The 22,796-nt window shown below is 46.0% G+C and overlaps 1 pseudogene; it reads right to left on the reverse strand.

Annotated features, from left to right (window-relative positions):
* Positions 1-4,686: 4,686 nt before the first annotated feature.
* The window catches only part of LOC134410274 (syntaxin-binding protein 4-like), a 67,027-nt pseudogene continuing 48,917 nt past the window's right edge, over positions 4,687-22,796 (reverse strand).

A 22,796-nucleotide genomic window follows, 5' to 3' on the forward strand; every position in this document is an offset into this window, starting at 1 on the left:
CTCTGTAAACAGGTTTTGCAAGATGTTGAAGCACTATAAAAACCTACAAAACCTATTTATCAGGGGCAACAATGGAATGGAAAAAATGAGTGTGTGGAAAACTGTGCTTCCATCATTCTTCAGCTTTCTTAAAAACCATTGTCTCCCTTCTACCAGGGAGAAGGACAAACTAGAATTTACATACCACAGACAACGATCGCTTGGTTTGCACGTATTAACAACCCATGGGTTATTTCAACCAATGTACATACCAGAGACAACGATCGCTTGGTTTGCACGTATTAACAACCCATGGTTTATTTCAACCAATGTACATACCAGAGACAACGATCGCTTGGTTTGCACGTATTAACAACCCATGGGTTATTTCAACCAATGTACATACCACAGACAACGATCACTTGGTTTGCACGTATTAACAACCCATGGGTTATTTCAACCAATGTACATACCAGAGACAACGATCGCTTGGTTTGCACGTATTAACAACCCATGAGTTATTTCAACCAATGTACATACCAGAGACAACGATCGCTTGGTTTGCATGTATTAACAACCCATGGGTTATTTCAACCAATGTACATACCACAGACAACGATCGCTTGGTTTGCACGTATTAACAACCCATGGGTTATTTCAACCATGGGTTTTGGGGGTAGCATGGAAGCAAGCAAACATGCTACTTCCCACATATGGATTGCGTCTGCTTTTCATCAGCTTTCACAAACAACCCAGGAACGCCTCGTTCCCAGGTTGTTTGATGCCATGTACCAACCTAGAACTCTGGGTGGTTGAAGGATGAATAACCCAGTGTTTAAATCCATAGTTTGTTGTTGGGTTAAACAGCACCCTCCCACCCATGTTCCCCAGCAACTGGTGTGCATAGGCTTACTGCCTCTGATACTGGAGGAGGCACCTAGCCATCAGGACTAGTAGCCATTGACAGACTTTCCCTCCAGGAATTTAGCCAACCCCCATCTAAATTAGTGGCCATCACTACATTTTGTGGTAGTTGTGGTGACCAGAAATGTGCACAGTATTTCAAGTGTGGTCGCATCATAGGTTTGTATAAGCAGTAAGAAGTTTTAAGCTAAAATACGCTGGTATTTTTCGTATTTGGGACTCTTTGCCTTCAGTTCTGCCCCCACCCCCACCTTGAGAGCAACTCCAAAATTGAATTTGGTTGGAGAGGTTCAAAACCCCTGTTTTGTGGCATACTCGGCTCCTGTTCATGTCAGATGTCCAACAAGGCAGAGTTTTCCCCTGTGCTGATGTTTACCCACTGTTGCCAGTTCAGTCTTCATTGAATCGTGCGTGCAGACAGGTGGTCTTGCACATGAGGGCCTGAGATTCTGGCTGTCATACCTTACTTGGGGGGAGATGCACTGGATGAGGAAGAGGAGGAGGAGAGCCAGCACAGTGGGCCCCAGCCATAGTTAGTCAGAGAGCTGGAGGCTCCAGCCGACAGCATTCCCCTGGAACCATGAGAAGAGCAGCCTGACCACTCAAGTGTCATTCACGGACTCCCCGAAATGCAGGAGGCAGAGCTGGAGATGATTCATACCTCTGAATGGAGTAGGCTCATACGCAAGCAGCAGAGAAGCAAGGAGACCACAGCATGGGCCCCCACTTAAAAACAGCATGCTGGCCTACTTAGCCATCTGTGCTGATTAACAACTAGGTATAAATCAGCACAGCTGGAACCGGCTCTCCGCTGCAGACAACAGTGACTTAACCTCATTATGTTGCCATGCTTCTCCAGACCTTGCTGACTCTTGGACCCCCGATGATAGGGTGACCCTATGAAAAGGAGGACTGGGCTCCTGTATCTTTAACAGTTGCATAGAAAAGGGAATTTCAGCAGGTGTCATTTGTATATATGGGGAACCTGGTGAAATTGCCTCTTCATCACAGCAGTTAAAGTGCAGGAGCTATACTAGAGTGACCAGATTTAAAAGAGGGCAGGGCACCTGCAGCTTTAACTGTTGTGATGAAGAGGAAATTTCACCAGGTTCCCCATATATACAAATGACACCTGCTGAAATTCCCTTTTCAATACAACTGTTAAAGATACAGGAGCCCTGTCCTCCTTTTCATAGGGTCACCCTACCCGACGACCTATCTGGACCATCCTCCTGGATACCTGGCTTTGACATTTGGCACCACTGATGTCTGTGGGTCAGCCTGTGGACTGCTTTTAACCTCGCCCCTCCCTTCTACTTTATTTGGATTTCCATGTATGACCTTGGACTATTTGTTTACACCTGGGACTATCTGAGCCTTGACCAGAGCACTTGCCAGCCTCAAAAGAAGACACTGAAGAGCACAGACTTTTGCTGGATGTGACCAGGTTGACAAAGGAAAAAGTCAACACAAACGTGAAATAAATCCCCCCCCCCTCACAAAGGCAGTATTCACCCCTTGGTATGGCAACCCAAGGTTAACATTTAATGGACATACAAGCTCTACAAAACTATAGATTGGTGTATCTCCTGCTTGAAAGGAGTGGAGTACAAATATATTAATGAATAAAAAGAAACATAGGGATATGCCTGATACTTACAGCTTCTTTTTAAAAAGTTTTTCTGTTTCGAAAGTTAAAAAGTGGGGTTATGGGCGGACGCTTGATCATACCCCTGTACACTGTTGCTTCTGTATGGTGCAGCAAGATTTTGAACTGCATTATTCATGTTGGGTTTTTTTTACATATTCTGTAGATCTCTTTGAGTACTTGTTAGGCAATTAAGATATTTTAAATAATAAGCATAAGGACAGGAACCGTAAACCGTTTTAATGGACAGATCAACTATAGCTGATACTGCTTTGCGGCCTACTCCTCTGTGTGTCTCCTCAGAAGTAAATGACATTGATTTCAATGAGGCTTAAGCCCTGATAACTCTGCATAGGATTGCACTCATAGGGCTAGAACTGTTTCCACCTAGGTGTGTCTGCTGCTCTCTATCTGCTCTCCCTGCATAATCTATAAAGAGATTTTACAAAAACACCATAAGGCTTCAGTATTCTCTCCATATAAAGAAAAAGATGATGTAAAAAAGTGATCCCTGAAATATCATACTGGTCAGGGAAGTGGGAAGTGTTAACCTAATGAGTGAAAAAAAAAATATGCACACTGGTGTCCTTTGATCTGGCCTGTCTTTTGGAAGTGTCAGTATACGTTGTGGTGACAAAAGTTCACCAGAATATATTGTATGAACTCAAATGCAGAAACGCCCTGAAATGCAGAAAGCCTGAAGTCTGCAATTTTGAATTTTCACAATCCTAGAATCAAAGAATAGCAGAGTTGGAAGGGGCCTACAAGGCCATCGAGTCCAACCCCTGCTCAGTGCAGGAATCCACCCTAAAGCATCCCTGACAGATGGTTGTCCAGCTGCCTCTTGAATGCCTGTAGTGTGGGAGAGCCCACAACCTCCCTAGGTAACTGGTTCCATTGTTGTACTGCTCTAACAGTCAGGAAGTTTTTCCTGATGTCCAGCCGGAATCTGGCTTCCTTTAACTTGAGCGCGTTATTCCATGTCCTGCACTCTGGGAGGATCGAGAAGAGATCCTGGCCCTCCTCTGTGTGACAACCTTTTAAGTATTTGAAGAGTGCTATCATGTCTCCCCTCAACCTTCTCTTCTCCAGGCTAAACATGCCCAGTTCTTTCAGTCTCTCTTCATAGGGCTTTGTTTCCAGACCCCTGATCATCCTGGTTGCCCTCCTCTGAACACGCTCCAGCTTGTCTGCGTCCTTCTTGAATCTGGCAAAATTTCATATTTAAGATCGTACATATTAAGATCTTACAAATTGCTTCATTTGAAACTACCGCCCCAGACTGGTTACATTTATCCAGAGATTCACAGCCAACCATCAAGGCTCCAACCCATTTGGAGAATCAGCAGTCTCAAGAGTTGTATCTTGATTTTATTTGCCAGAACTGTGTGAACACATCAGATCTCTATTATATTATTTGCTAGCCACATATTTTTTTTTTTTTAAAAAACCATTCTTTAATTATCGTATTTTTGTCCCCCATTTTTAAAATTTATTTTGTTTACACTGGATTGGTATTGGGATGGGTTGTCCAGAAAGTCTTCCTCAGTCTTAGAGCATTTGGAGACCCATATGGATTTAGTTATTTAGTGCATCTACTTTTCAGGGATGTTTGACCAACAACCATCCGGTTGTCATCTTATTATCCAAGTGGTTCAGTTCAAATAAGCCTTTATACAATTGAGAAAGAAAGAGAGAGAGACAGAGAGATGCATCGAAAGTTTCTATACAGAGCTAATAAGGAAAGCTACAACCAAATGAACTTTGGTTTTTCATGAGAAATGTGAAAAATCCTCCGGGTATCCCCGGAGCAGTAAGTTGCTGCTCTGGTTACTCTAAGCTACCAGTTCTCCTGCTCTCTTGCCTAAGAAGTTCAGGCATTCTGAAATTCAGCAACACTTTCCCGTAAAGCTGCAAAATGAGAGAGATCAGCCTTGTGTGTAGCAATCCAAAGGTGGCCACCCAAAAGACAGGATCATCACTTAATTTTGGATGGGTCAGGAGAATTGCTCTTCTTAAGAATAGAAGGTTCTTCTTCTCGGCTCTGTGTCCTTCTGTTTGTGCCTCCCCAAGCACAGTTGTCCGGGTTTGGAATATACAAGATCAAGAACCGGAGTCCAACCGAGGCAGGAGACTTATGCAGGCTTCTCAAGAGGATCCTTGGAGGTGCTTGGGGACTGCGGAACACCATCGCTGCTCTGGCTCGGAGGAGGGGGCCATGTTGTCTTCTGGTGCAGATGGCTAGAAAATTGAGAACAAATGCCATGGCAGGGTCATGGGATGGAACCACACAACAACAATGGCAAAAGAAACTGGAAACATTATCTGGCATTTTCACCTGGGGCTATGATACAAGATGGCAGGAGTTGGAAGGTTAAAGCAAAAGGTGGACAGCCTTTTTTGTTTTCTGTTTAGGTTTGCGCTCCCTCGTGAGTAATCTGTAAGGGGGTGTGAGTGGGCTGAAACCAGTGGCAAAGAGAGCCAGTGGGTGTGTCCCTCCTCTTCCTCCGCCTCCCACAACTTTCTGTCACTTTCTTCTCTCTCTTTCCCTCTTCCTCCCCATGCAGAGGGCTGCCAGATAAGGACAATTATTATTATTATTATTATTATTACCGTATTTCTTCAATTTTATGATGCACGTTTTTTCCCATATAAACATCTCTAAAAACGGGGTGCATCTTAGAATCGCGGGTGCGTTTATTATTTCTTAGAATCAAAGCTTTTTTTCTGTTGGTGGTACTGAAATTAGTGTGCATCTTACAATCGATGGCCTCTTAGAATCGAAGAAATACGGTATTATTATTATTATTATTATTATTATTATTATTATTATTATTTCCCACCTTTTTCCCAGTACTGGGACTCAAGGCGGCTTACAAAATTAAACATGTACAATTAAAACATAGAAATATGTTAGCAGAGGTCTGAACCGATGGCATGTCAAGAGGCTCATGAAATCAGGCTCAGGGCTGCAGGTTGCCCTCTCCTTGGTTAAAGCGAGTTCCACCACCAACCAGTGGCGGCTGGTGGCTCCGATGTCAGTGGGGCTGTGTCTTGCCCAAAGGCCCTCCAAAACCTGGAGCCAGCAATAAACTCCATCCAACAGAATCAACTTTTTTGTTCATTCCCAGGCTTGGAGAGAGGCTCGGAGTGTGGCAACGAGGGACAGGGCCTTTTCGGTGGTGGCCCCCAGACTATGGAATGATCTCCCTGACGAGGCTCGCCTGGCACCAACGCCGCTATCTTTCCGGCGCCAGGTTAAGACTTTCCTCTTTGCTCAGGCATATGGCGGCACGTCTTAACCACCCACATGTTTAGTTTTCTAACGGTTTTTAATGCTTTATGTGTGTATGTTCTGTGTTTTAGAATTTTAAATTTTATATACTCGTTTTTATCTTAATTTTTAGAATTTCTGTAAACCGCCCAGAGAGCCCCGGCTATGGAAGCGGTATATAAGTGAAATAAAATAAATAAATCAATCAATAAACTTTTCTTTCTCCCATGGGTCAGCATCTCCATTCACCTGTTGAGACTCTACCTCCTGCCAGGGCCCCCCTGAAGAACCTACAGGCCCTCCTCTTCCTCCTGGCTGTAACTGCTTCCTCTCCTCTGACCTCCAAGTGAGCAAGCAGTGAAAAGAATGAAGGGATGGAGTCACATCCTCCATTTTTCCTGCACTCTCTGCTGTGGTAGGTTGTGTGGATGGGGCCCAGAAGGAGAGGACCACCGTGACGGTGTTGAAGAGGAGGAGGTGAGTCTGCTCAGGGTATCTTGTGAACCCCCACCCACCTACCCAAGCAAAAACCTGCACGCTATTTCTAACTGTCTGTGACTGGGAATGAACGAATATGTCCATTTCAGTTCCTCTCCATTTCTCATTTTTCCAACCTTAAATTCGATTCATCCCAAACTATTTTTTCTTTCTTTTTTCACTTGAAAACTTCGCATGCATTTTTGCACGAATTTCTCCTAAGTCGTGCATTTTTTGTACACAAACTTGCCTAACCTGCACAGTTTTTCCCACCAAATTGAATGTATTTTTGAACATCATTTCCACAAGCATTTGCATTTTGGTGTGCATTTCTCCCAAGTATACCTGTTTCTGTTTGCCTCATTTGCACTGAGAACGCCATTGTGAAATTCAGAAAAGTGCGGATTTTGTGGGAAATGCGAGTTCTGGCTCATGTATTAGTCCAAAACGAAAGTGTTTCTGCAGCTGAAACTCTCCCCACGGCTTGAGTTCGATCCCAGCGGAAGCTGGTTTCAGGCAGCCGGCTCGGGTCGACTCAGCCTTCCATCCTCCCGAGGTTGATAAAATGAGTACCTAGTTAGCTGGGGGAAAGGTAATAACGGCCGGGGAAGGCAACGGCAAACCACCCCACTATAAGGCCTGCCAAGAAAACATCAGCGAAAGAGTCAGCAATGACTCAGTGCTTGCACGAGAGGTTCCTTTCCTTTCCTATATACACCACAAGATGTAGTGATGGCCACCAATCTGGATGGCTTCAAAAGGGGGTTGGATAGATTCCTGGAGGAGAAGGCTATCAATGGCTACTAGCCCTGATGTTTATGTGCTACCTCCAGTATTCGAAGCAATAAGCCTGTGTGCACCAGTTGCTGGGGAACATGGGCGGGAGGGTGCTGTTGCACCGTGTCCTGCTTGTTAATCCCCGGACGATGGCTGGTTGGCCACTGTGTGAACAGAGTGCTGGACTAGATGGACCCTTGGTCTGATTTTTATTTATTTATTTATTACATTTTTATACCACTCAATAGCCAAAGCTCTCTGATCCAGCAGGGGCTTTCTTATGTCCTTATATTCAAATGTCTACCAAATAAATTCCTTCCCAATCCCTATCTGTGATAATCCCAAATTGCCACCTCCTTCCCTCACTACTCCTTTAATTTTCAAAAGGGATTGAGAGGAGGGTAAAAAAATGCATGCAGCTGATCTCTATCATAGAGGGGAGACTGAATAGCAAAACCATTCCGTTTCAGGAAGCCGTGGGTGGCCTGGCAGATTGTCCGGATATGAGAAGACATGTGTTTGATCTATAATAAACTCAAATGCATTTTCAATCACATTTTCAAAGAACGTTTGATAACTCGGATAACCAGGGGAGAGGGAGAGAATTTACTAGTGGAGGCTGGGGCCGTGAATCCGCTTCAGTCTTCAGTCAGAATTCTAAGGGAGCTATCCAAGGTGCTGAACCCATACTTCCTTTAGAGTTCTGACTGCTTATGACTGAAACCTGAAGCAGATTCACCGCCCCACTGGCATTGAAGCCACCAGGCTCCACTAGAATTTCCTGATTCTAATGCAAATAATTTCCAGCATTGAACTTGGAGGATCCTGCATGCACGTCGCCCTGTAGTTAGAAATGTCAGGATCTTTGCGCCATTGTCTAGCTCCTACTCTTCCCTTCTAGTTGCAACAGCCTAAATATGTGAATTGATCCACCTTACCCTTGCCTTTCCTCCCTTTCTGTTCTCTCTCTGCTGCCGAGTTTTAAATTGTAAGCTCAGGGCAGGGCTCTCCTGATTATGCTGTAGGACTCTCTTGTACACCGACGGTGCTGTGCAAATAGAAAGAATACGGCCAGAGAAGTGCTTATTGCTCCCATGTGTAACTGGACTGTGCAAGCATGCAAAGTGCTACAATGTACAGGACTCAGAATCAGAGGACCTGGGAGAAGAGTAAGTTTCTAGTCCTTATTGCTGTGCTTCATATTTTGGGTAAAAATTTCAGAAGCCGGGGTGGGGTAGAGGGAATGAACAATCAGAGGTCCCTGTTGCCATGTTTCTTTAGTAGGCATGAAACAGTGAGACTTGGGGGCAGGGGAGGGAGTGCCAGCTTTAGCCTTCTGAGAGCAGTGCCAGATTTAGGAACAAGCCAAGTAACCCAAGGCTTAGGGCCTCATTTTATGAGGGGTCTCTAAATATGTTGGAGATAACTAAGAGGTATTACAATTGAAATTGCTCTAGCTTAAATATGTTGGAAAATCTGACGGGACTTCCAGCAGAGTTGCCTTATGCAGAGAAAGCGTGGCAATACTTCCCTTAGTTTTGAAGGCGGAGATCCAGAGAGCAAATAGGCAGTGGCATCTATTGCACCTCCTTCTCACCATCACTGTTGTCTGGGCCAGAGTGAGATGCAGGGGAATAAGCCATCTGAAATGGGGAAGAGGTGGCACAACTCCAAGGGGTGCTTGTCAGTGGGCCCCCTGCTGGATTGCAGATCCTTGGCACAGGCCCATCTATGCCTACCCTTGACGCCAGCCCTGGTAGGGAATCATGACAGTAAGAGGGGCCAAGGCTTTTTTCTAAGGCCAGAGGTGACCCACAAGCTGCCTATTGAGGAAAAGCTGCCTAGGTACTCACTCTTTGTAGTCTGGGATTCCGTCCCCAGTTGAGCAGTCTTCCCAGTCATGCAGTAAAGCTGCCAACACAAACAAAAAATGCAGAAGATCAGAAAGCTCTGTCATGTCAACAAATACTACTCTGTGTATGCTGACGGATCCCTTTATCATCTTTCAAATGCTTGGCTATTGACCATCTTGCCACTAACAATAGATTACATATTAATTCCTTACTTTTCAGGTTACTATCTAATCCTATATGTAACTTTAACACGACACTTTAAGCCAGAGTTAGAGCCGTTAACCCTACAGCAGACGGTCCGACTGGGTTTAGAAAGTGACCAGGGTTTAGCAAAATGCATCACACACAACACTTTAAACCCTGCTGCTTAACCAAAAGACTTAACCAGCAGGGCTGGAAGTGTCTTCTGAACAGGCCCATGGTTGCTGGGAAAATCAATTCCCCCCACCCCAGCTACTATGAGGATAGCAAGTAAGCTCAGAGGGAAAAGGGAATTCTGGTGATGGGGGGAAAGACATTAGGACCCCTGCTAATAAAAACGCACACCGCATACTGGTGCTGCATTCCTGCAATCTCTGGCTTTACTACAACACTGTCCAGCAGTATAGCCAACAGAGAGTACATCTGGAGGGCACCAGGTTGAGTTATGGGCAGCCAGGAATGCAACTTCAGCACCTTGGACAGTGAATGTTTTCCAAAAGGATAGAAGGGGTCAGATAGGCTTAATCAATGCCTGCTGAGTCCAGGACTAGAGATGTAAAGGCCTGGAAAAAACCCTGGAAAAATTCAATACAAACCCCCCCCCCCCCGGTTTTTTTCCATTTTTTCTTTTGTTTTTTGAAAAATTGGGGGGCGGGGAATGAAGAAAAAAAGCATTATGGAATGTTTTATTTTAGCATGATGAATAAAGTGTTTAAGACAAGGTGTTCATATATTTACTTCTCCAAATGGTTTCTAAAAACTATGTACAGTATCAGTTTATTACAATTTCTGTGCACCGAGGACAAGCAAGTCCTAGGTTGCAAACTGAGACTACAACTCTCAAATGCAAGAGTGAGATGTATTTCTGCCTCTAGGGGGCAGCACTGCCATTTTCACAAGAGAAGGAAAAAGAGTTTCCTTACAGTTCAGGAGCTTGTACTTATATTTGTTACCAAAAAAAGAAAGAAAAAAAGAAAAGCAAAATTTTTAAATAAGTAAATTAAATTTTCAATAATTGTTTGAATTTACTATACTTTTAATATACCAAATGTGATAATTTTATGCCAAAGCAACTTGTGCATAATTACATTTTATATTCCTAAAGTAACAACGTGACTTTCAATCTGTAAGAAGTGCTAATAATACTGCATTTCCCCCCAATTTTTCCAGAAAATTCCTTCCCCCCCCAAAAATAGGGGAAAACAGGATGTCCCCCCCCCCCATGGCTTCAAAATTTCCAGAAATTTTACATATCTAACTGGGACAAGGCAGGAATGCCCCGAGAGAAGAGTTTGGTCCTTGCCTCTCCTATATAACGGACCTGCTTCACACTCATCGAGAACTTTCTCTCTAGAAGGGGACGTGAAAGAGACTTACCATCCTTTGTAGCATTAGACAGGAAGACGGGCTCCAATAGTTCATTCGCCTCTGCTATCAACAAGCCCGCAAGATCTGAAGATGGAAGAGAAGCTTCTGAGATCCCCCCTGTTTTGTCCTCAGCGGCTTGACTGTCAACTCTTGCAAGAAAGAAGAGATCGTTTTTGAGATTTCCCTGCCGGATGTTCCAGGATCCAATCTCACCTGAGTCACAATGCTTTTAGGTAGCCTTTGAAGCCAAGCCTCTAGGGCTTCAGCCTCTAGAGGCTGAACATAAGAACTGGATCAGACCAAGGGTCCATCTAATCCAGCACTGTGTTTACACAGTTGCCAACCAGCCATTGGCCAGGGTGAACAAGCAGGACATAGTGCAACAGCACCCTCCCTCCCATGTTCCCCAGCAACTAGTGCACACAGGCTTATTGCTTCGACTACTAGAGATAGCACACAACCATCAGGGCTAGTAGCCATGGATAGCCTTCTCCTCCGGGAATTTATCCAACCCCCTTTTGAAGCCATCCAGATTGGTGGCCATCACTACATCTTGTGGTAGTGAGTTCCATAATTTAACTATGCGCTGGTCCTTCCTTTTATTTATCTTGGATCTCTCACCAATCAGTTTCATGGGATGATCCCGGGTTCTAGTATTTTGAGAGAGGGGAAAAAATTTCTCCCTGTCCACATTCTCCATGCCTCGCATAATTTTGTCTCCAATATAGGGGAAATGTTGGCCTGCCTTACAGGGCTATTGCAAGGTTTACCGTATCTACACAAAGCACTTGGAACACAGCCGTAAAGCGCTCGATGCAAATGCTAAAGGTGATTCCCAAGAACACTTCTCACCTCTTCTCGTCCGGTGATGCGCAAGGTGTGCTCAAAAGCTTATGGGCGTTCTGGGGGAAAAAGCGGGGGAAAGTATTACAGGAATGAAACTCCCACCTATCCCAGGGAGGGGAGTTGCTGTTTCCTCAATCCTTTTAAAATTCACTCCCTTTGCTGCTAATCCCAAGGAAGGCCTACATCAGTGCACAGCACAAAAGCAAATCAAAAAGCAGCCTATGCAAATTGATCAAAGCAATTTAAATGATACTGTTTAATCCTGATGCTAAAACCTAGCTACAGAAAATAAAGGCGGGAAATGGGCACTAGGAGGAAAAACCGCAATCCTCTTCTGTCATGTTCCCTAATAATTCATACTAATAATTCCGTTCTCCAAGTGCCAGGCCTTACCTAGCCATCCTTACAAAACAGAGGTATCAGTAGTGTCAGGGAAATCCCAAGAAGGCCAGTTTGGTTAGAGTATGGGGCTGGGATTTGGGAGATCTGGGTTCCAGTCTCCGCTCGGCCATGAAGCTCACTGGGTGACTCTGGGCCAGTCACTGTCTCTCAGCCTAACCTACCTCGCAAAGTTGTTGTGAGGCTAAAATGGAGAATAGGAAGAACTCTCAGCCTAGCCCAGCCCATTTGTGAGAATAAAATGGAGAATGCCAGCTTGAATTCCTTGCAAGAGGAAAAAGGGTGAATAAAGATTTGCAGAAGTTTTTTTTTTAAAAAATCTTTAGGAAAAGTGACTTAGGAGACCAAAACAAACAAATAAACAACAACGCCCAACCCAATAGCCGAATGCAGAGAAGGCCTGCTCAGTGACCAGGGCCAGTGCTAACATAGAGGCCACTCAGGCGGCCGCCTAGAGCGCCAAGGTAAGGGGGGGCGCCAAACACTGCACCTGTAAGCCGCTCTCCCACAGCGGCTCTGAGAGGGCGGCTTGCCCACCTGCCCCAGTGTCCTGGCTTCGCTTCAGCTGGGCACCCACCCAGCTGAAGCAAAGCCATGCCCACCTCCCGCCCCCCACTCCAACATCTTGGCTTCGCTTCGGAACGGCACGCCCGGAAGTCACTCTCCCAGAGCAGCTTCCGGCTGGGTGTGCCATTCCGAAGCCGCCCGCCTGCCAGCACCCCCACCCCAGTGTCCTGGCTTCACTTCAGCTGGGTGGGCAAGATGGCGCCCCTGCACCCAGGTACGCTGGGGTGGGGTGGAGGGTGAAAGCAGCTCACCTGCCTAGGGCGCAAAATAGTCTGGCACCGGCCCTGTCAGTGATCAGAGAATTCTGAGTATTTCATGCAGGGGACGGAAAACCAGGGTCAATGGTAATACAATGGAGTATCATTCAATAGGGCTTGGCTAACTGGCTGGCACACAGAAGAGGAGCACTTCACACTGGAAAAAAATTGTTAAGTCTTACAGTACTACTACTACAACTATGACTGCTGCTACTAGTAGTAGTTTGCCTTCTTGGGTATTACTACTACTACTACTACTAGTAGTAGTAATAATAATAATAATAGTAGTAGTAGTAGTAGTAGTATCAGCAGCAGTACTGGTAATGTCTGTGGTGCAGATATACCTTTAGAGCAACGGGATAAGCCAGTAAACCCCTCAGTCCAAATAACCCTTGCAGCCTCCCCAGCGGTACTATGACCATCCGCTCCTTTGCACTGCAGGTCATCCGATGGACAAGAAACTCCGCTCTAAATGGCTGCTGACATTTCAACACCTCACCTGCACGAAGAGGAGCAGCTTCCTGTTGCAGATTTCCAGCCGTTTCCGGGTGACTTCAGATTTTCTCAGCTGCCCATCCACTAGAGACAACCGCCTTTTCAGCTCAAGGACATCGCTCTGATTTGGAAAGAGAGAAAACAAGAGGGGAAGAAGAGATGACTTTAAGAACACAAGAAGAGCCATCCTGGACCAGACCGAGGGTCCATCTAGTCTGGCAGTCTGTTCACACAGCGGCCAGCCACCTGCCCACACGAAACTCACAGGCAGGACATGAGTGCAACAGCAGCCTACTGCCCATGTTCCCCAGCAACTGGTGTACACAGGTATACTGCCTCAGATACTGGGGGCAGCACATAGCCATCAGGACTAGTAGCCATTGATAGCCTTTTCCTTCAGGACTTCCCCAAGGGAGAAACCATGTGTGCTGAGGCTATCTGCTTGCTACCCAGAAAGATCATAGAATCATAGCATAGTAGAGTTGGAAGAGGCCTCTAAGGCCATCGAGTCCAAACCCTTGCTCAATGCAGGAATCCACCTTAAAGCATCCCTGAGAGATAGCTGTCCGGATTGCTCTTGAATGCCTCTAGTGTGGGAGAGCCCACAACCTCCCTAGGTAACTGGTTCCATTGTTGTACTGCTCTAACAGTGAGGAAGTTATGTCCAGCCGGAATCTGGCTTCCTGTAACTTGAGCCCATGATTCCATGTCCTGCACTCTGGGAGGATCAATTAAATTTCATGTGTGTTCATTGAATCTTGGTCCCCCCCCCTTTTTTTCTCAGTTCTTTTTATGGGAATGGGTGCTTTATGTCCACTCGATACTGTGGAGGACTAGCGGAGAAATCATTTTCTTTGTTACTACTGTTGATGGTTTCTTCTGTGGGTGTTTTTTAAATTGTTTTGGGCCTGTTCCTCATAAACTGGCAAAACCAAAGAGGTTCCTTGCAGTTCAGGAGCTTGTAGCTCCATTTGTTACCCCCCCAAAATTAAAATGCCAGTCCTTTTACAACTTCATTGGCTGCCAGTCCAGGTCCGGGCCCGATTCAAAGTGCTGGTATTGGCATTCAAAGCCCTAAACGGTTTGGGGCCAGGTTATTTGAAGGAACGCCTCCTCCCATGTGTACCTGCCTGGACCTTAAGATCATCCACAGGGGTCCTTCTCCGTGAGCCCCTGCCAAAGGAAGTGAGGCAGGTGACTATGAGGAGGAGGGCCTTCTCTGCTGTGGCACCCCGGCTGTGGAATGAGCTCCCCAGAGAGGTCTGCCTGGTGCCTACACTGTACTCCTTTCGTTGCCAGCTGAAGACCTTTTTATTCTCTCAATATTTTAACACTTAATTTTAACTTAAATTTTACTGTTCTAATCCTGTATTTTAATCTTATATCAATTTCTGCTGCGTGGTTTTATCCTGGTTGTGCTTTTTATATTATATTTTGTATTTGTGTTTTTAGACTGTTGGTTGTTTTATTATGGTTTTAATTTTTGTGAACTGCCCAGAGAGCTTCGGCTATTGGGCGGTATAAAAATATAATAAAATAAATAAATAAAAAGTAAATTCAATTTGTAATAATTGTTTGAATACATTGTACTTTTAATATAACAAATGTGATAATTTTATGCAAAACCAACTTGTACATAATTACATTTTAGGTTCCTAAAGTAACAAAGTGACTTTCAATCTGTAAAAAGTGCTAATACTGCATTTTTTTCCAATTTCCCCCCCAATTTCCATTTTTTTCTGTGGTGGGTGGGGAGGAGAAATGGGGAAAATGGATTTTTTCCCCATGGCTTCAAAATTCCCAGAAATTTTACATCTCTAAGCAGGACACAAGTGCAACAGTACCCTCCCACCCATAATCCTCAGCAACTGGTGTACATATTAAGCGACATGCCCCCAAATGCTTCTGGGTTTTCATGCAAACCTTTTGACCGTTCATCAAAAGGTCAGGATGAACCAAATGTAACACTGGAGGAATTTTCAACATTCTACACAAACTATGCCTCATTCCCCTCCCATGAAAACCAACCCGTTCCTTGCCCTGCATGCAAGCATGCGGCAGGGTCTTGCTATTTACTGTTTTACTCTGTACAGCACCATGTACATTGATGGTGCTATATAAATAAATAATAATAATAATAATAATAATAATAAAGCACCCCAGAAACATCAATTCATTAATACAGCCTCCATCAACCTGGTGCTATCCAGAGGTGTTGGACTGCAACTGCCATCATCCACAGACTGGGGATATAGTCCAACACCTCCGGAGTGTGGTGTCTGTACTAACATAGCCTCTCACCAGTGAAGGCTGGTGGCTCCGACGTCAGTGAGGCAGTGAATCCGCTCTGGAACCAGTCAGAAGCACTCTAAAAGGGCTCCCCAAGGCCCTTCACAGCCTGGAGAACTCCTTTGGAGTTTTGACTGAAACCCGGAGCGGATTCACCTGCCCCAGTGACCTCGGAGACCCCCGGCCTCCACTGCCTCTCCCTCCAGACTGACCTCTGCTTCAGAAACCTGCTTGGTTTTCTTCTCCACAAGCTGTGCTTTCAGCTCCATGATCTCGGCCTCCAGCAAATGGATGACTTCTTCGTAATCCTGCTCGGCGCTGTGGGCCTGCCGCTGTGACACCTCCGCTACCTGCAGCTTGTTATGCAGGCTCCGGTTCTCCGAGAGGAAGCCCAGGGCTTTCTAAGACGGAGGGAGCAGGAGCGTGGAGAGAGAAGGGGATGTTATTGTCATCCTAGAATCAATTCATTCGCTGGAGTGAAATCATTTTGTGTCTTTTCTGTATGGCAGGGGTTTTGAACCGCTTTCAGCCCGAAGCCAAGGCCCCAATCCCCCAAATACTGGCATATTTGAGCTTAAAGGTAAACTCCTATGCAAATTTAGACAGAAATGTCCCCTCCAGATGGATTAGGTTACACCTCCCATTACCCCCAGCCAACATGATGGGAATTGCAGTCCAATGCACTATGGGATTTGTAGTCCAACACACCTGGAGGGCACCAGGTTGGGGGAAAGGGCTGTTCTTCAAAGATCAGCTCCCTCTCCTGGGTCTCTGAAAGTGACATTTCAGAGTGTATCAGGTTGTAGTAGAGTTCTAAATTGTAAAATGGCAATTTGCTAAGACACGAATTATGATTGATTGATTGATTGAAATGGTGGGTTGCGCATGGGGTGGGGGCCTTTGTGAGGCATGTGCGCGCACGTGCGCGCACATGCCTCGCAAAGGCCCCCACCCCATGCGCAACCCACCATTTCAATCAATCAATCATAGTTCATTGTGTCTTAGCAAATTGCCATCATACAATTTAGAACTCTACTAGTAGACCATTAAGAGTTGAATAATTTCCCATACAGCCTTTAAACTTTATGGCACGTCTTTGTAGAGCATGGACAAGAAATTCAGATGTTCTAAAAGATACATACTTCTCAGCATCAGACAATAGGCAACGAACCTTAACAGCCGCAGCCTTTCACGTGCTGCAGTTGCTTAGGAATATTTTGAACCGCCGATCATCTATTCTAGGAAAATGATGCCGCGAGCATATTTTTAACCCGAAGTACAAAACACCCTCCAAGCTCCTAAAAGAGCGGAAGGCAAGTGCTTGCAGACCAGATGAATTCAGCAGCCAGATGGCCGAGGAGAAGCTTTCGACAATGTGCTCAGTGATCTTCGGTAGGGCAATGACGGCTTTCACTATTTTCCTCTCTCAGATGCTGGAGGGTACAGCATTCGAGAGGAGAGGAGCAGCCACCAAGCACACCTCTGTGCACACTAAGACGCGCCTGTGAGGGTTCACGATTGGTAAAGTGCAGAAGCCACGATACTACCATATTCACAGGTTCGACAGCCATTCACTTGCAGGGGACAGTGCTTCCTCTTGAGGTGGGTTTCACCGCAGCAGCCCCCAAACACTTTTTTATCATTATTATTCTGGTCTTGAGTTCGGAGAACTTCATTGGCATCTCTAGTGAACAGCCAGAGTCCTCGCACGGTGAGCTGGGACTGCAATTGTACCCGTTAATTACTTGCTCAGCCATGGCGATGCGATCAAGGCGGGTAATCAATCTCCCAACCCTTCACTGACCTGGTCCAATCTCTGAAGCTCATCTTCCATGGACTTCTTGTTGCTTTCCACCTCCTTCAGGAGAGACTAGGAAACAAAGAGACGAAGCAAACAGAGATTGTGATGTCCCCATGTCCCCCGTCCCAACCAGGCTTTCCCCCAAAGCCCTGCCCTCGGTGGACCTGCGACTACTGTGGGTCTTCAGGCTGAATATGTCTCAATACTTGGTGTTTTAGTGGTCTGCAAACCAATTCATCTGTCATGGCATCATTATTTATTATTTTCACTCTGTGTGTGTGTGTGTGTGTGTTTCTGTTTTCAGTTTCATTTTATGGTCGGTGTCTTTAATTATGTGTAACTGGTGCATTTTAGGGTTGATGTTTTTAATTATATTTAACTGATTTACTTTTAATAGGTTGTGTACTGCTCTGTTCCCCCTTGCAAAAAGTCTCAGATCCAATCCCTGACATCTCCAGGTAGGACTAGATATATATATAGAAGGTTTGAACATATGGAACTGATTCTGGCCCACTTGCATTGGCTGCCTATACATTTCCGAGCCCAATTCAAGGTGCTGGTTTTAACCTAGGCAGGATCTACATTACTGCTTATAACGGTTTAGAATGGTTTTGACAACTGTTCAGGCCCAGGACACATTACACATACCGTTTTCAAACTGTTTTTTAAAGTGTTGTATACTGCTTGGTGTAGATCTGGCCCTATAAAGCCTTACACGACTTGGGACCACAATACCTGATGGAACACCTCTCCTGACATGAACCTACCCGTACGCTACGCTCAACATTTAAGGTCCTCCTCCGGGTGCCTACTGCAAGGGAAGCTCGGAGGATGGCGACAAGGGAGAGGGCCTTTTCAGGGCTGGCCCCCCATTATGGAATGATCTCCCTGACGAGGCTCACCTGGCACCAACATTGTTATCTTTTCAGCGCCAGGTCAAGACTTTCCTCCCAGGCATTTAACAGCATGTGCTGAGTTGTTTATTTTAACTGACCCCAGAATAGTTTGCTTTAAAAGGATATGATTGTTTTTATGCTTTTGATGGTTTTGAATGTTCACTGTTTTTAACTTTTGTAAACGGCCCAGAGAGTGTCGGCTATGGGGCAGTATATAAATGTGCGTGCGCGTGTGATATATATCCATCCCCAAAACAAAACATAAGAGCTGTTGTCAGTCAGTGAGGACAATCCTGAGCTAGATGAACCAGTAGTATGACTCCATACAAAGCAGCTTCTAATGTTCCTAAGAGAGACATGAAGAAGGTCAGGGCCAAAGGCAATGGTAGGCATGGTTGGGCATTTGCCGAGGTGCCCACACCTCAGCAGGGGCACATTGACAAGAGCCCCCTGGAGTTGCCCCTCCTCTTCCCTATGGCATCCTGCTTGTTCACCTGCCTCTTGCTCTGGCCCAGACAGTGGAGGTGGTGAGGAGTAGGAGCAGGAGATGGCTCTCTGCCTGTCAAGCAATGGTGAGAAAGAGGTATGGGAGCAATAGCAGTGAGAAGATAGACCCAGTGAGGGTGGATCATCCGTTAGAGATCTCTTTTCTGAGGGACCTCGAAAACCTAGAGCTGGCAATGGAGACAGGAGAGACAAGGGATCCAGAAAGTCTTCCATCTGTAGGCCCCTGACAGTTCTGAGAATTCTCATAGGGTGGCCTTTCTCCACCTGTGCCCTGCAGATGTTTTGGGCAACAACCCCAAGCATTGGTCCTCTGGGATTTGAAGCCTCAAACATCAGGAAGGCACGAGTTTGAGGAAGGCGGTCTTACGGCCTCATTCACAGAAACAGATGAGGTGGTAGAGACATTCTTGGACTGTACCACTTCCACCAGAGGCTGACCTGAACGTGCCACAACCCCACACTTTCGTTTTTGTGATGCTGGCTGGAACAGAAACAGATGAGGTGGTAGAGACGTTCCTGGACTACACCACTTCCACAAGGCACTGACCTGAACGTGCCACAATCCCACAGTTCTGTGATGTTGGCTGTTTGGAATCAACCTCCCTGCCTCCACTCCACCCAAGACGAGTCTCTCACCTTTAACCGCCGGACTTCTTGACGCAGTTCCGTGGTTTCTAGCTGTAGCTGCTCCAACTCTTCGCTCTCATTGCCACTGATGGAGTCACAGGTCTGTAATAAGGATTGCATGGGACATGACTAGTAGGCCAGGCACAGTTCATCACCATCATCCTCTAATTTATATGCCGCTTTCCACAAAAGGGGCCCAAAGCGGCTAACAAAACAGCAATACAAAAACCAAAAAAGCACACCATTACATCATTAGAAGAAGCGCCTCATTATGACCATAACCCACTTGTTTCACTAATACTAGCACTGTAACGTTTCAAATTAATGATAAAAATAGGCGAAATGCAAATGACAATGCAAATATCCATGATCATTTTTTAGGATGGCTTAACCTAGAGCCAAATGAACTAAAACTTTCCTATGCACGGAGGCTTTAATGAACACTGTATATTAGGGATGTGCTCCGCTTCTAATCGGACCGGAGAAGCAGTAGCGGAGCGGGGGGCTTCGCCTGCCCTTAAGGCGGAGGCGAAGAGGATTGGGGGGCCGGCGGAGCGTGGCGGAGAGGATCGAGGTGAAGGCGGATCCTTCGCCTCGATCCGGAGCTCCGCCGGAAAGGTAAGTGGGGTTTACCAGGCCCTGCCGCTGTCGCTGTCGCCCATGCGGCGACAGCCGCAGGGCCCGGTAACGCCCCCCGCCCTCCTCTCCCTTACCTGCCTCCGTCCGCGGTCCGTCAGCGTCTCCAATTGAGCCCTTGGTTCCAGCAGGAAGTCTGGGCTGCATTTGCGGCCCAGACTTCCTGGTGGAACCACGGGCTCAATTGAAGACGGTGACGGACCGCGGACGGAGGCAGGTAAGGCCCCCTCCCCCTTGGTCCCTTACTGGGCTCTGCCGCCGTCGCCACATGGGCGGCGATGGCGGCAGGGCCCGGTAACCCCCCCTATGGGGGGGGGACCGGAGCTCCAATCCGGATCCGGAGCTCCGAGTGGAGCGGAGTGGGCACAGGCGGAGTGGGGGCGGGGCAGAGCGGGCCGATCCGAAAATGGCGGATCTTAAAGTGAAGCGGAGTGGGGGGTCCGTGCACACCCCTACTGTATATGGTAAACAGCTGTTGCAAGATATGGGCGTCTCTCGACATATCCCCCAAAACAATGACCAGCCACCCCAAATGGGCAAAAAGAACCTGTTGACAATACCAATGGCTAATCCAGCTGGAGAATTTTGTATTCCGCGAGGATTCAGTCTCTGAGCCTTGAAATTCTTAAAGCGATATGCACAGACAGAACTCTCCATGGTGTTGTCAAAGTGGCAATAGTTGCTCCCCATGCAACAACAATTATTAATAGAGGTCCTATCTTAAAGCAAAGTCAACCCACAAAGCAGAAATGGGTTTGAGACCTTGTATAGTAAAATTAGGATGGAGCTACCATTAAATAAACTTATTAAATGAACGCGCACACACACCTACGTGTAGATGTGATCTTATTTCTGCCAAGTACCTAGAAGCAGTCATAGTGGGTTAAAAAAGCCTCATCTAGAAAACCTCTCCATTAATTGCAGTTGGTTCCCATTGAAATCAGTGAGACTTATGCCCCCAAATAACCTTTCACATTGATTTCCATGGGACCTAAGTTCAACCAACTTTGTCCAGACCCAACCCCTGACTCTTGTGGCAAGACGAACAAGTTTGATGGGGGAGCACAATTAAAATTCTTGTATGGACTTCATGGTTTTCTGACACCTTGAAGACTTCCTGTACATTTTAGGGATGTTTGGTGAAACAAAGGCCATTTCTACACAAGGCTGTTATCCTGCACCTTTTCCGAGCCTTCTGCTTTTGGATTCTTTGCGGGATTAAGCTCAGGTCCTTTACGCATGCTTCCCCCCCCCCGTTTTTTCTTTCTTTCTCTGCCATTCTATACGTTTCATTATACAACCACTAGATGGCACTATGATATTGCCAAATTGTGTGATTACATGGGACTTTATAGCATGTTACCTAAATAATAGCAGACTTTTTTTGTTAAAGGGGGGGTGGAAAACCATGATAATAGTTGCAAAGAGCGGGAGGGGCCCTGAAGGATGCTGGCATGTACCATGAATGAGCAATCATATGAACACAATAAACGTCTCGTGTAGAAATGATGTGTGTAAAAGGGAATTTCATTCTGTAAAATAAGTCTATGCTCCAGGTGAAAGGTTAAGAACTGCCCCCCCCCCCACATTCCTTCATGGCAGATTCTAAGTGCATCTTAGACAAAGAAAAAACTTTCAACCAATCAGTGTCGAATGTAAGCTGTGATGTATGAATTGTATTCACCTTACCTTGTATTGGCAATGTAACCTAGTTTGTTAACAGAGCACAGACCAGTAAAGTCCATTAGAGATAAGAGCACTGACCAATTATGTTACTAACGAGTGATGTAACCAGAGCCTATATATTCCAGAGGATCCCTTTGTTCGAGGAGCTCTTAATTTGCATTTCCCGCTGGAGCTCCAATGTTGCAACATTTACGAATAAACTTTAACTTGCATTCTCCAACCTGGTGTGTTTATTGGCAAAGTATACACTGAGGGAGCGGCCTGTCCAGCCCTCAGGTTTGAGGGCTAACAGAAAGGCTCATATACTGAACTAAAATCCCCCCCTACTCCCTAGAACTGAAGAAAACAAAGAGGCCCTAATATGACTTTAGTCACACACACAACTATGTTACGTACAATTCTTGGTTCTGGTTGGGTTACATATCCCTGTCTGCAACCCAAATGACCATCAAGACGCATCAACCTTGCATGCAAATTCTTGAATCACTCGAACGGCCGTTTCGTTGTTAAGCAACTACATACACTTCTGAAAACAACTGCACATTCTCCATCACACCCTGACCACTCCCTGGAGCAGGCATAAGGAAAATGAATGAGAAATTTGGGCTAGTCTAAAGCTGACCAGAGAATGAAAAGCTGATGTGTCCAGTAAGGTGGCCACTTCATGCTGAGTGAAGAGCACAGAATTGGAACTGAGGCCAGCCTCCTCTAGCTCTTCTGGTAGCAGATCCCGGAGAGATTGGAGGAAGTCTGTGATGGGAGAGGAAACGGGAACGGGGGGAGGGGGGGGGAGAGAAATGAAGAGTTAAGACTGATGAGGTGTATTAATGTACCACTAACTTTGGAAACCAGAATAGGTTGGTTGAGATTTAAGTCCAAACCATTGTTTGCACTGTAAACTAGGATTTGTGTTGCAGACATACAACCAAACCATGGGTTGTGAGGTTCCCCTCTTCCCCCATCTTCCTTGAGAATCCCTGGATGGTATCCTAAACAGTGGACTCCAAGGGTGAAGTAATGTTTGGATGTAATACTTAGCCACAGTTTTCCAACCAGCTGCAAACTGGTTTCAGATCCTGGTTTGGTGGCTCCTCACCCATGTCTCGCCTACATCACAAACCATGGCTTGTCAGATGGTGTCAACAAACTATTGACTGGCTTTGCAAACCAAGGCTTGGCATGATGTCCGAACCATCTCAACGGCCCATGGTTACAAGCTCATTCCCCTTCCCTTTCATGGCTGTGATGAGGCCAGAAGCATCTGCTTCGGCTTTAAGACAAGCCACAGT

The sequence above is a fragment of the Elgaria multicarinata genome, chromosome 17 (genome assembly GCF_023053635.1).
Source record: "Elgaria multicarinata webbii isolate HBS135686 ecotype San Diego chromosome 17, rElgMul1.1.pri, whole genome shotgun sequence".
In the NCBI taxonomy this organism is placed as follows: domain Eukaryota; kingdom Metazoa; phylum Chordata; class Lepidosauria; order Squamata; family Anguidae; genus Elgaria; species Elgaria multicarinata.